At 32.5% G+C, this 16,969-nt stretch overlaps 1 protein-coding gene across 2 annotated transcripts in view; it reads right to left on the bottom strand.

The window, feature by feature from the left end:
• Window positions 1-16,969, bottom strand: part of adarb2 (adenosine deaminase RNA specific B2 (inactive)) — a 470,621-nt gene that overhangs the window by 11,516 nt on the left and 442,136 nt on the right. The gene's annotated exons all lie outside the window — the stretch shown is intronic.

The raw sequence follows: 16,969 nt of genomic DNA, 5'->3' as shown, positions 1-16,969 counted from the left end.
TTTGGGGCTATATAAATAAACATTGATTGATTGATTGATTGATTGATTGACATTCTACCAGAACAACAACATGCTTGTTGCCTCTCTTGGACTGTTACTGTTTGTGTGAACCCACTCCAGCGTGTCGGCTAAGTCTTGACAAGACAAGGTGAGGACAAGCCTGAACGCCAAACAAATTCCTTTTTGAATTCAGTGTACTTAAGAATTGTGGGAATCGACTTTTAAAGAGTATATGTGTCCTGTTAGGGGTCAGGAAGTGTTGGGGACCAACCCCTCGGTGCAGAGATGGCAAGCCTGATGCAGGAAAACATGACTTTAATGTCAAAAATGCAGGAAACAGGATGGAGGAGTCAAGAAAAACTGGAGACAGCAAGCAGTCTGCAGCACTGAGGGCGAGGCGGCTCTAAATAGTAGCCTGATTGGCAATGGCCACCAGGTGTGCCAGGCTGCCAATCAGGGACAGGTGAGGGAAACGAGCGCTCAGGCAGGAACTGCAATCAAACTAAGAGTGCTGACAGGAAATAAAACACAAGTGACAAGGCTGACATTTAAACCCTGAATGCTAACGTAAGCTAGCCCATGGTGTTGTTCAATATTTGTGGATGAAAAATGGAAGTGTGAGCAAGTTAAAGTCTCTTTGACGCCAATAAAGGAAGGACGGCAGTAAAACAGGAGAGTTCTGCTCTTTGACCCCCTGAACAAAATACAGGTCAAAGGTCCATCCATCCATCCATTTTCTACCGCTTATTGCCTTTTGGGGTCGCGGGGGGCGCTGGCGCCTATCTCAGCTACAATCGGGCGGAAGGCGGGGTACACCCTGGACAAGTCGCCACCTCATCACAGGGCCAACACAGATAGACAGACAACATTCACACACTAGGGACCATTTAGTGTTGCCAATCAACCTATCCCCAGGTGCATGTCTTTGGAGGTGGGAGGGGCCTATCCCCAGGTGCATGTCTTTGGAAGTGGGAGGGGCCTATCCCCAGGTGCATGTCTTTGGAGGTGGGAGGGGCCTATCCCCAGGTGCATGTCTTTGGAAGTGGGAGGGGCCTATCCCCAGGTGCAAGTCTTTGGAAGTGGGAGGGGCCTATCCCCAGGTGCATGTCTTTGGAGGTGGGAGGGGCCTATCCCCAGGTGCATGTCTTTGGAAGTGGGAGGAAGCCGGAGTACCCGGAGGGAACCCACGCATTCACGGGAAGAACATGCAAACTCCACACAGAAAGATTCCGAGCCTGGGATTGAACCCAGGACTGCAGGACCTTCGTATTGTGAGGCAGACGCACTAACCCCTCTGCCACCGTGAAGCCCAGGTCAAAGGTCCTCTGCTGCAAAAATGTTAGTTCCTCTCATTAGTCGGATGTCCTTCACAGGCTGTGTGGAATGTTCTACGTATTGGAAGCTTTTTCTTCATTTCTTTGGAATGTTCAAATGTCTTTCATTTTGTCTGCAGAATTTGTCGCAGGCCCAAAAAAAAAACTGAGGAGCACATTTTTGGCTCCTAGGATGAATTGTATTATGTCAACATGAAAGGGTTATTGGAACTTTCTGTCTTTCTGGGACCAATTCTGCTATTTGACAAGCGCTCCTTCCTGTCTTAATAAAGGCCAACTTGACAAAACTAAACAAAGTTTGAGCGTTGACTTTGCCACAAGGCCATCTTGATGGTGTTCATGTACTTTGACCTACCACAACTCCTCTTTGTTGAAACCAAACATTACACAATAGATCAACTTATCCAAAATCGGATTTCAGTGACTGAAATTGCTGAAGGCATTATCAGCTTTCAGAACAGCGTTATCTCCAGTTGGCTGCCAGCAGCTCACAATGGAGTTGTTCTCACCTTGGGGGAGCCAAAAAGGAGTAAAACAAATCAATGTTGGCTGATCTACAGCGCAGACAAGAGGGGGACACATTTCTTGTCCTGGAGATTCTTCACAAAATAAACAGCTAAAGAAATAACGGTGACACACCAGGGTTGTACGGTATAACACCACTCATTTAGCACTGCGATAGTAGGGGATTCAAATTGGTACTATGCTGCCTTGGAAAAGCACCACTATCGTTCTTTCATCTGTGTGGCGCTATCTACAGGCACATGAAGTTGATTGTGTCAAAACACACACACAAAGTGCATCAAAGTAAGAACATCATGCGGAGGAAGAATGGCAAAACAATACAATTCTACTGGTTAATAAAGAGTGTGTGTGAAGTACAATTTAGGGTGTTTGTATTACAAAACTAACAATAAAAACTACAATTCTACTGGTTAATAAAGAGTGTGTGTGAAGTACAATTTAGGGTGTTTGTATTACAAAACTAACAAAAACTACAATTCTACTGGTTAATAAAGAGTGTGTGTGAAGTACAATTTAGGGTGTTTGTATTACAAAACTAACAATAAAAACTACAATTCTACTGGTTAATAAAGAGTGTGTGTGAAGTACAATTTAGGGTGTTTGTATTACAAAACTAACAATAAAAACTACAATTCTACTGGTTAATAAAGAGTGTGTGTGAAGTACAATTTGGGGTGTTTGTATTACAAAACTAACAATAAAAACTACAATTCTACTGGTTAATAAAGAGTGTGTGTGAAGTACAATTTAGGGTGTTTGTATTACAAAACTAACAATAAAAACTACAATTCTACTGGTTGATAAAGAGTGTGTGTGAAGTACAATTTAGGGTGTTTGTATTACAAAACTAACAATAAAAACTACAATTCTACTGGTTAATAAAGAGTGTGTGTGAAGTACAATTTAGGGTGTTTGTATTACAAAACTAACAATAAAAACTACAATTCTACTGGTTAATAAAGAGTGTGTGTGAAGTACAATTTAGGGTGTTTGTATTACAAAACTAACAATAAAAACTACAATTCTACTGGTTAATAAAGAGTGTGTGTGAAGTACAATTTAGGGTGTTTGTATTACAAAACTAACAATAAAAACTACAATTCTACTGGTTAATAAAGAGTGTGTGTGAAGTACAATTTAGGGTGTTTGTATTACAAAACTAACAACAAAAACTACAATTCTACTGGTTAATAAAGAGTGTGTGTGAAGTACAATTTAGGGTGTTTGTATTACAAAACTAACAACAAAAACTACAATTCTACTGGTTAATAAAGAGTGTGTGTGAAGTACAATTTAGGGTGTTTGTATTACAAAACTAACAAAAACTACAATTCTACTGGTTAATAAAGAGTGTGTGTGAAGTACAATTTAGGGTGTTTGTATTACAAAACTAACAAAAACTACAATTCTACTGGTTAATAAAGAGTGTGTGTGAAGTACAATTTAGGGTGTTTGTATTACAAAACTAACAAAAACTACAATTCTACTGGTTAATAAAGAGTGTGTGTGAAGTACAATTTAGGGTGTTTGTATTACAAAACTAACAATAAAAACTACAATTCTACTGGTTAATAAAGAGTGTGTGTGAAGTACAATTTAGGGTGTTTGTATTACAAAACTAACAAAAACTACAATTCTACTGGTTAATAAAGAGTGTGTGTGAAGTACAATTTAGGGTGTTTGTATTACAAAACTAACAATAAAAACTACAATTCTACTGGTTAATAAAGAGTGTGTGTGAAGTACAATTTAGGGTGTTTGTATTACAAAACTAACAAAAACTACAATTCTACTGGTTAATAAAGAGTGTGTGTGAAGTACAATTTAGGGTGTTTGTATTACAAAACTAACAATAAAAACTACAATTCTACTGGTTAATAAAGAGTGTGTGTGAAGTACAATTTAGGGTGTTTGTATTACAAAACTAACAATAAAAACTACAATTCTACTGGTTAATAAAGAGTGTGTGTGAAGTACAATTTAGGGTGTTTGTATTACAAAACTAACAAAAACTACAATTCTACTGGTTAATAAAGAGTGTGTGTGAAGTACAATTTAGGGTGTTTGTATTACAAAACTAACAATAAAAACTACAATTCTACTGGTTAATAAAGAGTGTGTGTGAAGTACAATGTAGGGTGTTTGTATTACAAAACTAACAATAAAAACTACAATTCTACTGGTTAATAAAGAGTGTGTGTGAAGTACAATTTAGGGTGTTTGTATTACAAAACTAACAAAAACTACAATTCTACTGGTTAATAAAGAGTGTGTGTGAAGTACAATTTAGGGTGTTTGTATTACAAAACTAACAATAAAAACTACAATTCTACTGGTTAATAAAGAGTGTGTGTGAAGTACAATTTAGGGTGTTTGTATTACAAAACTAACAAAAACTACAATTCTACTGGTTAATAAAGAGTGTGTGTGAAGTACAATTTAGGGTGTTTGTATTACAAAACTAACAATAAAAACTACAATTCTACTGGTTAATAAAGAGTGTGTGTGAAGTACAATTTAGGGTGTTTGTATTACAAAACTAACAAAAACTACAATTCTACTGGTTAATAAAGAGTGTGTGTGAAGTACAATTTAGGGTGTTTGTATTACAAAACTAACAAAAACTACAATTCTACTGGTTAATAAAGAGTGTGTGTGAAGTACAATTTAGGGTGTTTGTATTACAAAACTAACAAAAACTACAATTCTACTGGTTAATAAAGAGTGTGTGTGAAGTACAATTTAGGGTGTTTGTATTACAAAACTAACAATAAAAACTACAATTCTACTGGTTAATAAAGAGTGTGTGTGAAGTACAATTTAGGGTGTTTGTATTACAAAACTAACAAAAACTACAATTCTACTGGTTAATAAAGAGTGTGTGTGAAGTACAATTTAGGGTGTTTGTATTACAAAACTAACAATAAAAACTACAATTCTACTGGTTAATAAAGAGTGTGTGTGAAGTACAATTTAGGGTGTTTGTATTACAAAACTAACAATAAAAACTACAATTCTACTGGTTAATAAAGAGGGTGTGTGAAGTACAATTTAGGGTGTTTGTATTACAAAACTAACAATAAAAACTACAATTCTACTGGTTAATAAAGAGTGTGTGTGAAGTACAATTTAGGGTGTTTGTATTACAAAACTAACAATAAAAACTACAATTCTACTGGTTAATAAAGAGTGTGTGTGAAGTACAATTTAGGGTGTTTGTATTACAAAACTAACAACAAAAACTACAATTCTAGTGGTTAATAAAGAGTGTGTGTGAAGTACAATTTAGGGTGTTTGTATTACAAAACTAACAATAAAAACTACAATTCTACTGGTTAATAAAGAGTGTGTGTGAAGTACAATTTAGGGTGTTTGTATTACAAAACTAACAATAAAAACTACAATTCTACTGGTTAATAAAGAGTGTGTGTGAAGTACAATTTAGGGTGTTTGTATTACAAAACTAACAATAAAAACTACAATTCTACTGGTTAATAAAGAGTGTGTGTGAAGTACAATTTAGGGTGTTTGTATTACAAAACTAACAATAAAAACTACAATTCTACTGGTTAATAAAGAGGGTGTGTGAAGTACAATTTAGGGTGTTTGTATTACAAAACTAACAAAAACTACAATTCTACTGGTTAATAAAGAGTGTGTGTGAAGTACAATTTGGGGTGTTTGTATTACAAAACTAACAATAAAAACTACAATTCTACTGGTTAATAAAGAGTGTGTGTGAAGTACAATTTAGGGTGTTTGTATTACAAAACTAACAATAAAAACTACAATTCTACTGGTTAATAAAGAGTGTGTGTGAAGTACAATTTAGGGTGTTTGTATTACAAAACTAACAATAAAAACTACAATTCTACTGGTTAATAAAGAGTGTGTGTGAAGTACAATTTAGGGTGTTTGTATTACAAAACTAACAAAAACTACGATTCGACTGGTTAATAAAGAGGGTGTGTACTACAATATGGAGGTAATTGGACTTCAAAACTAACAATAAAAACTAAAATGTACGGGTTAATAAAGACTGTGCTATGTACAATATGGAGGTATTCGGACTTCAAAGTTAACAATACAAAGTACAATTCTACTGGTTAACAAGAGGGTGGGGAAGTACAATATGGAGATATTTGGGCTTCAAAACTAAGGTAAATTGACACTTTAAACAAAGAAGTGCTGCGCTTCAAGGGTTGCTTTAAAACATGCCTTGATTAGTATTAGCATCTTTGCTTCAAACTTAGGTAGACATTTAAAAATGAACATTCAGGTCTGCACAAGGAGTTATAAAGAGTGACAGGTAAGAATGTAATTGTTACACCTGTCCTGCTGTTCGTAGCAGAGGAGCAAAGTGTAGACATTCCCTTTAGGGTTGATGTTTTCATCGGGGGTCACACACTTTACTTTACCCAGCAACGGCTTTGCTAAGCTCAGCTTTCGAGTCAGAATTTGAGGCCACAATTTGTGACAAACTGGTTACTTTATTATTCATTTTGCAGGACACAACCAGACCCATTCATCACTCTACTATGCAGTACATGCGCCACTTCTCTCTCTCTTTACTCACCCACTCACTCACTCACTGACGTCATGCACACAACACCTCCTCTCTCTCTTTACTCACTCACTCACTCACTGACGTCATGCACACAACACCTCCTCTCTCTCTTTACTCACTCACTCACTCACTGACGTCATGCACACAACACCTCCTCTCTATCTTTACTCACTCACTCACTCATTGACGTCATGCACACAACACCTCGACATTCTCACAAACACAAACACAAACACAAACACAAACACAGACACAGACACACTACTCTCATAAGTTAACCAGCTCCCCTCTTGTGCAAATGTACATACAAAACATGTAGATACATAACATGTAGATACATAACATGAAGAGACATAACATGTAGATACAAAACATGTAGATACATAACATGAAGAGACATAACATGTAGATACAAAACATGTAGATACATAACATGTAGGTACATAACATGAAGAGACATAACATGTAGATACAAAACATGTAGATACATAACATGAAGAGACATAACATGTACATACAAAACATGTAGATACATAACATGTAGATACATAACATGTAGATACATAACATGAAGAGACATAACATGTAGATACAAAACATGTAGATACATAACATGAAGAGACATAACATGTAGATACAAAACATGTAGATACATAACATGAAGAGACATAACATGTAGATACAGAACATGTAGATACATAACATGTAGGTACATAACATGAAGAGACATAACATGTAGATACAAAACATGTAGATACATAACATGAAGAGACATAACATGTAGATACAAAACATGTAGATACATAACATGTAGGTACATAACATGAAGAGACATAACATGTAGATACAAAACATGTAGATACATAACATGAAGAGACATAACATGTACATACAAAACATGTAGATACATAACATGTAGATACATAACATGTAGATACATAACATGAAGAGACATAACATGTAGATACAAAACATGTAGATACATAACATGAAGAGACATAACATGTAGATACAAAACATGTAGATACATAACATGAAGAGACATAACATGTAGATACAGAACATGTAGATACATAACATGTAGGTACATAACATGAAGAGACATAACATGTAGATACAAAACATGTAGATACATAACATGAAGAGACATAACATGTAGATACAAAACATGTAGATACATAACATGAAGAGACATAACATGTAGATACAGAACATGTAGATACATAACATGTAGGTACATAACATGAAGAGACATAACATGTAGATACAAAACATGTAGATACATAACATGAAGAGACATAACATGTAGATACAAAACATGTAGATACATAACATGAAGAGACATAACATGTAGATACAAAACATGTAGATACATAACATGAAGAGACATAACATGTAGATACAGAACATGTAGATACATAACATGTAGATACATAACATGTAGGTACATAACATGAAGAGACATAACATGTAGATACATAACATGTAGATACATAACATGTAGGTATATAACATGAAGAGACATAACATGTAGATACAAAACATGTAGATACATAACATGTAGATACATAACTTGTAGATATATAACATGAAGAGACATAACATGCAGATACAGAACATGTAGGTACATAACATGAAGAGACATAACATGTAGATACATAACATGTAGATACATAACATGAAGAGACATAACATGTAGATACAAAACATGTAGATACATAACATGTAGATACATAACTTGTAGATATATAACATGAAGAGACATAACATGCAGATACAGAACATGTAGATACATAACATGAAGAGACATAACATGTAGATACATAACATGTAGATACATAACTTGTAGATATATAACATGAAGAGACATAACATGCAGATACAGAACATGTAGATACATAACATGAAGAGACATAACATGTAGATACATAACATGTAGATACATAACATGTAGGTATATAACATGAAGAGACATAACATGTAGATACAAAACATGTAGATACATAACATGTAGATACATAACTTGTAGATATATAACATGTAGATACATAACATGCAGATACAGAACATGTAGATACATAACATGAAGAGACATAACATGTAGATACATAACATGTAGATACATAACATGTAGGTATATAACATGAAGAGACATAACATGTAGATACAAAACATGTAGATACATAACATGTAGATACATAACTTGTAGATATATAACATGAAGAGACATAACATGCAGATACAGAACATGTAGATACATAACATGAAGAGACATAACATGTAGATACATAACATGTAGATACATAACATGTAGATATATAATATGAAGAGACATAACATGAAGAGACATAACATGCAGATACAGAACATGTAGATACATAACATGAAGAGACATAACATGTAGATACAAAACATGTAGATACATAACATGAAGAGACATAACATGTAGATACAAAACATGTAGATACATAACATGAAGAGACATAACATGAAGAGACATAACATGCAGATACAGAACATGTAGATACATAACATGAAGAGACATAACATGTAGATACAAAACATGTAGATACATAACATGAAGAGACATAACATGTAGATACAAAACATGTAGATACATAACATGAAGAGACATAACATGTAGATACAAAACATGTAGATACATAACATGAAGAGACATAACATGTAGATACAGAACATGTAGATACATAACATGTAGATACATAACATGTAGGTACATAACATGAAGAGACATAACATGTAGATACATAACATGTAGATACATAACATGTAGGTATATAACATGAAGAGACATAACATGTAGATACAAAACATGTAGATACATAACATGTAGATACATAACTTGTAGATATATAACATGAAGAGACATAACATGCAGATACAGAACATGTAGGTACATAACATGAAGAGACATAACATGTAGATACAGAACATGTAGATACATAACATGAAGAGACATAACATGTAGATACATAACATGTAGATACATAACATGTAGGTATATAACATGAAGAGACATAACATGTAGATACATAACATGTAGATACATAACATGTAGATACATAACATGAAGAGACATAACATGTAGATACAAAACATGTAGATACATAACATGTAGATACATAACTTGTAGATATATAACATGAAGAGACATAACATGCAGATACAGAACATGTAGATACATAACATGAAGAGACATAACATGTAGATACATAACATGTAGATACATAACTTGTAGATATATAACATGAAGAGACATAACATGCAGATACAGAACATGTAGATACATAACATGAAGAGACATAACATGTAGATACATAACATGTAGATACATAACATGTAGGTATATAACATGAAGAGACATAACATGTAGATACAAAACATGTAGATACATAACATGTAGATACATAACTTGTAGATATATAACATGTAGATACATAACATGCAGATACAGAACATGTAGATACATAACATGAAGAGACATAACATGTAGATACATAACATGTAGATACATAACATGTAGGTATATAACATGAAGAGACATAACATGTAGATACAAAACATGTAGATACATAACATGTAGATACATAACTTGTAGATATATAACATGAAGAGACATAACATGCAGATACAGAACATGTAGATACATAACATGAAGAGACATAACATGTAGATACATAACATGTAGATACATAACATGTAGATATATAATATGAAGAGACATAACATGAAGAGACATAACATGCAGATACAGAACATGTAGATACATAACATGAAGAGACATAACATGTAGATATATAACATGTAGATACATAACATGAAGAGACATAACATGTAGATATATAATATGAAGAGACAACATGAAGAGACATAACATGTAGATACATAACATGAAGAGACATAACATGTAGATACAAAACATGTAGATACATAACATGAAGAGACATAACATGTAGATACAGAACATGTAGATACATAACATGAAGAGACATAACATGTAGGTATATAACATGAAGAGACATAACATGTAGATACAAAACATGTAGATACATAACATGAAGAGACATAACATGCAGATACAGAACATGTAGATACATAACATGAAGAGACATAACATGTAGATACAAAACATGTAGATACATAACATGAAGAGACATAACATGTAGATACATAACATGTAGGTACATAACTTGAAGAGACATAACATGTAGATACATAACATGTAGATACATAACATGTAGGTATATAACATGAAGAGACATAACATGTAGATACAAAACATGTAGATACATAACATGTAGATACATAACTTGTAGATATATAACATGAAGAGACATAACATGCAGATACAGAACATGTAGGTACATAACATGAAGAGACATAACATGTAGATACATAACATGTAGATACATAACATGTAGGTATATAACATGAAGAGACATAACATGTAGATACATAACATGTAGATACATAACATGTAGGTACATAACATGAAGAGACATAACATGTAGATACATAACATGTAGATACATAACATGTAGGTATATAACATGAAGAGACATAACATGTAGATACAAAACATGTAGATACATAACATGTAGATACATAACTTGTAGATATATAACATGCAGATACATAACATGAAGAGACATAACATGTAGATACATAACATGTAGATACATAACATGTAGATACATAACATGTAGATACATAACTTGTAGATATATAACATGAAGAGACATAACATGCAGATACAGAACATGTAGATACATAACATGAAGAGACATAACATGTAGATACATAACATGTAGATACATAACATGTAGGTATATAACATGAAGAGACATAACATGTAGATACAAAACATGTAGATACATAACATGTAGATACATAACTTGTAGATATATAACATGAAGAGACATAACATGCAGATACAGAACATGTAGATACATAACATGAAGAGACATAACATGTAGATACATAACATGTAGATACATAACATGTAGATACATAACTTGTAGATATATAACATGAAGAGACATAACATGCAGATACAGAACATGTAGATACATAACATGAAGAGACATAACATGTAGATACATAACATGTAGATACATAACATGTAGGTATATAACATGAAGAGACATAACATGTAGATACAAAACATGTAGATACATAACATGTAGATACATAACTTGTAGATATATAACATGAAGAGACATAACATGCAGATACAGAACATGTAGGTACATAACATGAAGAGACATAACATGTAGATACATAACATGTAGATACATAACATGTAGATACATAACATGTAGATACATAACTTGTAGATATATAACATGAAGAGACATAACATGCAGATACAGAACATGTAGATACATAACATGAAGAGACATAACATGTAGATACATAACATGTAGATACATAACATGTAGATATATAATATGAAGAGACATAACATGAAGAGACATAACATGCAGATACAGAACATGTAGATACATAACATGAAGAGACATAACATGTAGGTATATAACATGTAGATACATAACATGAAGAGACATAACATGTAGATATATAATATGAAGAGACAACATGAAGAGACATAACATGTAGATACATAACATGAAGAGACATAACATGAAGAGACATAACATGCAGATACATAACTTGTAGATATATAACATGTAGATACATAACATGAAGAGACATAACATGAAGAGACATAACATGTAGATATATAACATGTAGATACATAACATGAAGAGACATAACATGTAGATATATAATATGAAGAGACAACATGAAGAGACATAACATGTAGATACATAACATGAAGAGACATAACATGTAGATACAAAACATGTAGATACATAACATGAAGAGACATAACATGTAGATACAGAACATGTAGATACATAACATGAAGAGACATAACATGTAGGTATATAACATGAAGAGACATAACATGTAGATACAAAACATGTAGATACATAACATGAAGAGACATAACATGCAGATACAGAACATGTAGATACATAACATGAAGAGACATAACATGTAGATACAAAACATGTAGATACATAACATGAAGAGACATAACATGTAGATACATAACATGTAGGTACATAACTTGAAGAGACATAACATGTAGATACATAACATGTAGATACATAACATGTAGGTATATAACATGAAGAGACATAACATGTAGATACAAAACATGTAGATACATAACATGTAGATACATAACTTGTAGATATATAACATGAAGAGACATAACATGCAGATACAGAACATGTAGGTACATAACATGAAGAGACATAACATGTAGATACATAACATGTAGATACATAACATGTAGGTATATAACATGAAGAGACATAACATGTAGATACAAAACATGTAGATACATAACATGTAGATACATAACTTGTAGATATATAACATGAAGAGACATAACATGCAGATACAGAACATGTAGGTACATAACATGAAGAGACATAACATGTAGATACATAACATGTAGATACATAACATGTAGGTATATAACATGAAGAGACATAACATGTAGATACATAACATGTAGATACATAACATGTAGGTACATAACATGAAGAGACATAACATGTAGATACATAACATGTAGATACATAACATGTAGGTATATAACATGAAGAGACATAACATGTAGATACAAAACATGTAGATACATAACATGTAGATACATAACTTGTAGATATATAACATGCAGATACATAACATGAAGAGACATAACATGTAGATACATAACATGTAGATACATAACATGTAGATACATAACATGTAGATACATAACTTGTAGATATATAACATGAAGAGACATAACATGCAGATACAGAACATGTAGATACATAACATGAAGAGACATAACATGTAGATACATAACATGTAGATACATAACATGTAGGTATATAACATGAAGAGACATAACATGTAGATACAAAACATGTAGATACATAACATGTAGATACATAACTTGTAGATATATAACATGAAGAGACATAACATGCAGATACAGAACATGTAGATACATAACATGAAGAGACATAACATGTAGATACATAACATGTAGATACATAACATGTAGATACATAACTTGTAGATATATAACATGAAGAGACATAACATGCAGATACAGAACATGTAGATACATAACATGAAGAGACATAACATGTAGATACATAACATGTAGATACATAACATGTAGGTATATAACATGAAGAGACATAACATGTAGATACAAAACATGTAGATACATAACATGTAGATACATAACTTGTAGATATATAACATGAAGAGACATAACATGCAGATACAGAACATGTAGGTACATAACATGAAGAGACATAACATGTAGATACATAACATGTAGATACATAACATGTAGATACATAACTTGTAGATATATAACATGAAGAGACATAACATGCAGATACAGAACATGTAGATACATAACATGAAGAGACATAACATGTAGATACATAACATGTAGATACATAACATGTAGATATATAATATGAAGAGACATAACATGAAGAGACATAACATGCAGATACAGAACATGTAGATACATAACATGAAGAGACATAACATGTAGATATATAACATGTAGATACATAACATGAAGAGACATAACATGTAGATATATAATATGAAGAGACAACATGAAGAGACATAACATGTAGATACATAACATGAAGAGACATAACATGAAGAGACATAACATGCAGATACAGAACATGTAGATACATAACATGAAGAGACATAACATGTAGATACATAACATGTAGATACATAACATGAAGAGACATAACATGAAGAGACATAACATGCAGATACAGAACATGTAGATACATAACATGAAGAGACATAACATGAAGAGACATAACATGTAGAGACATAACATGTAGATACATAACATGCAGATACAGAACATGTAGATACATAACATGTAGATACATAACATGTAGATACATAACATGTAGATACATAACATGCAGATACAGAACATGTAGATACATAACATGTAGATACATAACAAGTAGATACATAACATGAAGAGACATAACATGCAGATACAGAACATGTAGATACATAACATGAAGAGACATAACATGAAGAGACATAACATGAAGAGACATAACATGTAGATACATAACATGTAGGTACATAACATGAAGATACATAACATGTAGATACATAACATGAAGAGACATAACATGTAGATACAAAACATGTAGATACATAACATGAAGAGACATAACATGCAGATACAGAACATGTAGATACATAACATGAAGAGACATAACATGTAGATACAAAACATGTAGATACATAACATGAAGAGACATAACATGTAGATACATAACATGTAGATACATAACATGTAGATACATAACATGAAGAGACATAACATGTAGATACAAAACATGTAGATACATAACATGTAGATACATAACTTGTAGATATATAACATGTAGATACATAACATGCAGATACAGAACATGTAGATACATAACATGAAGAGACATAACATGTAGATACATAACATGAAGAGACATAACATGTAGATACATAACATGTAGATACATAACATGTAGATACATAACATGTAGATACATAACATGTAGATACATAACTTGTAGATATATAACATGAAGAGACATAACATGCAGATACAGAACATGTAGATACATAACATGAAGAGACATAACATGTAGATACATAACATGTAGATACATAACATGTAGATATATAATATGAAGAGACATAACATGAAGAGACATAACATGCAGATACAGAACATGTAGATACATAACATGAAGAGACATAACATGAAGAGACATAACATGTAGAGACATAACATGTAGATACATAACATGCAGATACAGAACATGTAGATACATAACATGTAGATACATAACATGTAGATACATAACATGTAGATACATAACATGTAGATACATAACATGCAGATACAGAACATGTAGATACATAACATGTAGATACATAACAAGTAGATACATAACATGAAGAGACATAACATGTAGATACATAACATGTAGATACATAACATGAAGAGACATAACATGAAGAGACATAACATGCAGATACAGAACATGTAGATACATAACATGAAGAGACATAACATGAAGAGACATAACATGTAGAGACATAACATGTAGATACATAACATGCAGATACATAACATGTAGATACATAACATGTAGATACATAACATGAAGAGACATAACATGTAGATACATAACATGTAGATACATAACATGAAGAGACATAACATGTAGATACATAACATGTAGATACATAACATGCAGATACAGAACATGTAGATATATAACATGAAGAGACATAACATGTAGATACATAACATGTAGATACATAACATGAAGAGACATAACATGTAGATACATAACATGTAGATACATAACATGAAGAGACATAACATGAAGAGACATAACATGCAGATACAGAACATGTAGATACATAACATGAAGAGACATAACATGAAGAGACATAACATGTAGAGACATAACATGTAGATACATAACATGCAGATACATAACATGTAGATACATAACATGTAGATACATAACATGAAGAGACATAACATGTAGATACATAACATGTAGATACATAACATGAAGAGACATAACATGTAGATACATAACATGTAGATACATAACATGAAGAGACATAACATGTAGATACATAACATGTAGATACATAACATGTAGATACATAACATGTAGATACATAACATGTAGATACATAACATGTAGGTACATAACATGTAGATACATAACATGTAGATACATAACATGTAGATACATAACATGTAGATACATAACATGTAGGTACATAACATGTAGATACATAACATGTAGATACATAACATGTAGGTACATAACATGTAGATACATAACATGTAGATACATAACATGTAGGTATATAACATGAAGAGACATAACATGTAGGTACATAACATGTAGATACATAACATGAAGAGACATAACATGTAGATACAAAACATGTAGGTACATAACATGTAGATACATAACATGTAGATATATAACATGAAGAGACATAACATGCAGGTACATAACGTGTAGGTACATAATGTGCACATACATAACATGTAGGTATATAACATGAAGAGACATAACATGTAGGTACATAACATGTAGGTACATAACATGAAGAGACATACCTTGTAGGTACATAACATGTAGGTACATAACATTTAGGTACATAACATGAAGAGACATACCTTGTAGGTACATAACATGTAGGTACATAACATGTAGGTACATAACATGCAGGTACATAACATGAAGACGGCGTGGCGCAGTGGGGGAGTGGCCGTGCGCAACCCGAGCGTCCCTGGTTCAATTCCCACCTAGTACCAACCTCGTCACGTCCGTTGTGTCCTGAGCAAGACACTTCACCCTTGCTCCTG

Source organism: Nerophis ophidion, linkage group LG15, assembly GCF_033978795.1.
Source record: "Nerophis ophidion isolate RoL-2023_Sa linkage group LG15, RoL_Noph_v1.0, whole genome shotgun sequence".
NCBI classification, from domain to species: Eukaryota; Metazoa; Chordata; class Actinopteri; order Syngnathiformes; family Syngnathidae; genus Nerophis; species Nerophis ophidion.
The sequence above is the reverse complement of the archived record's forward strand: the minus strand, read 5'-3'. Positions and strand labels throughout refer to the sequence as shown.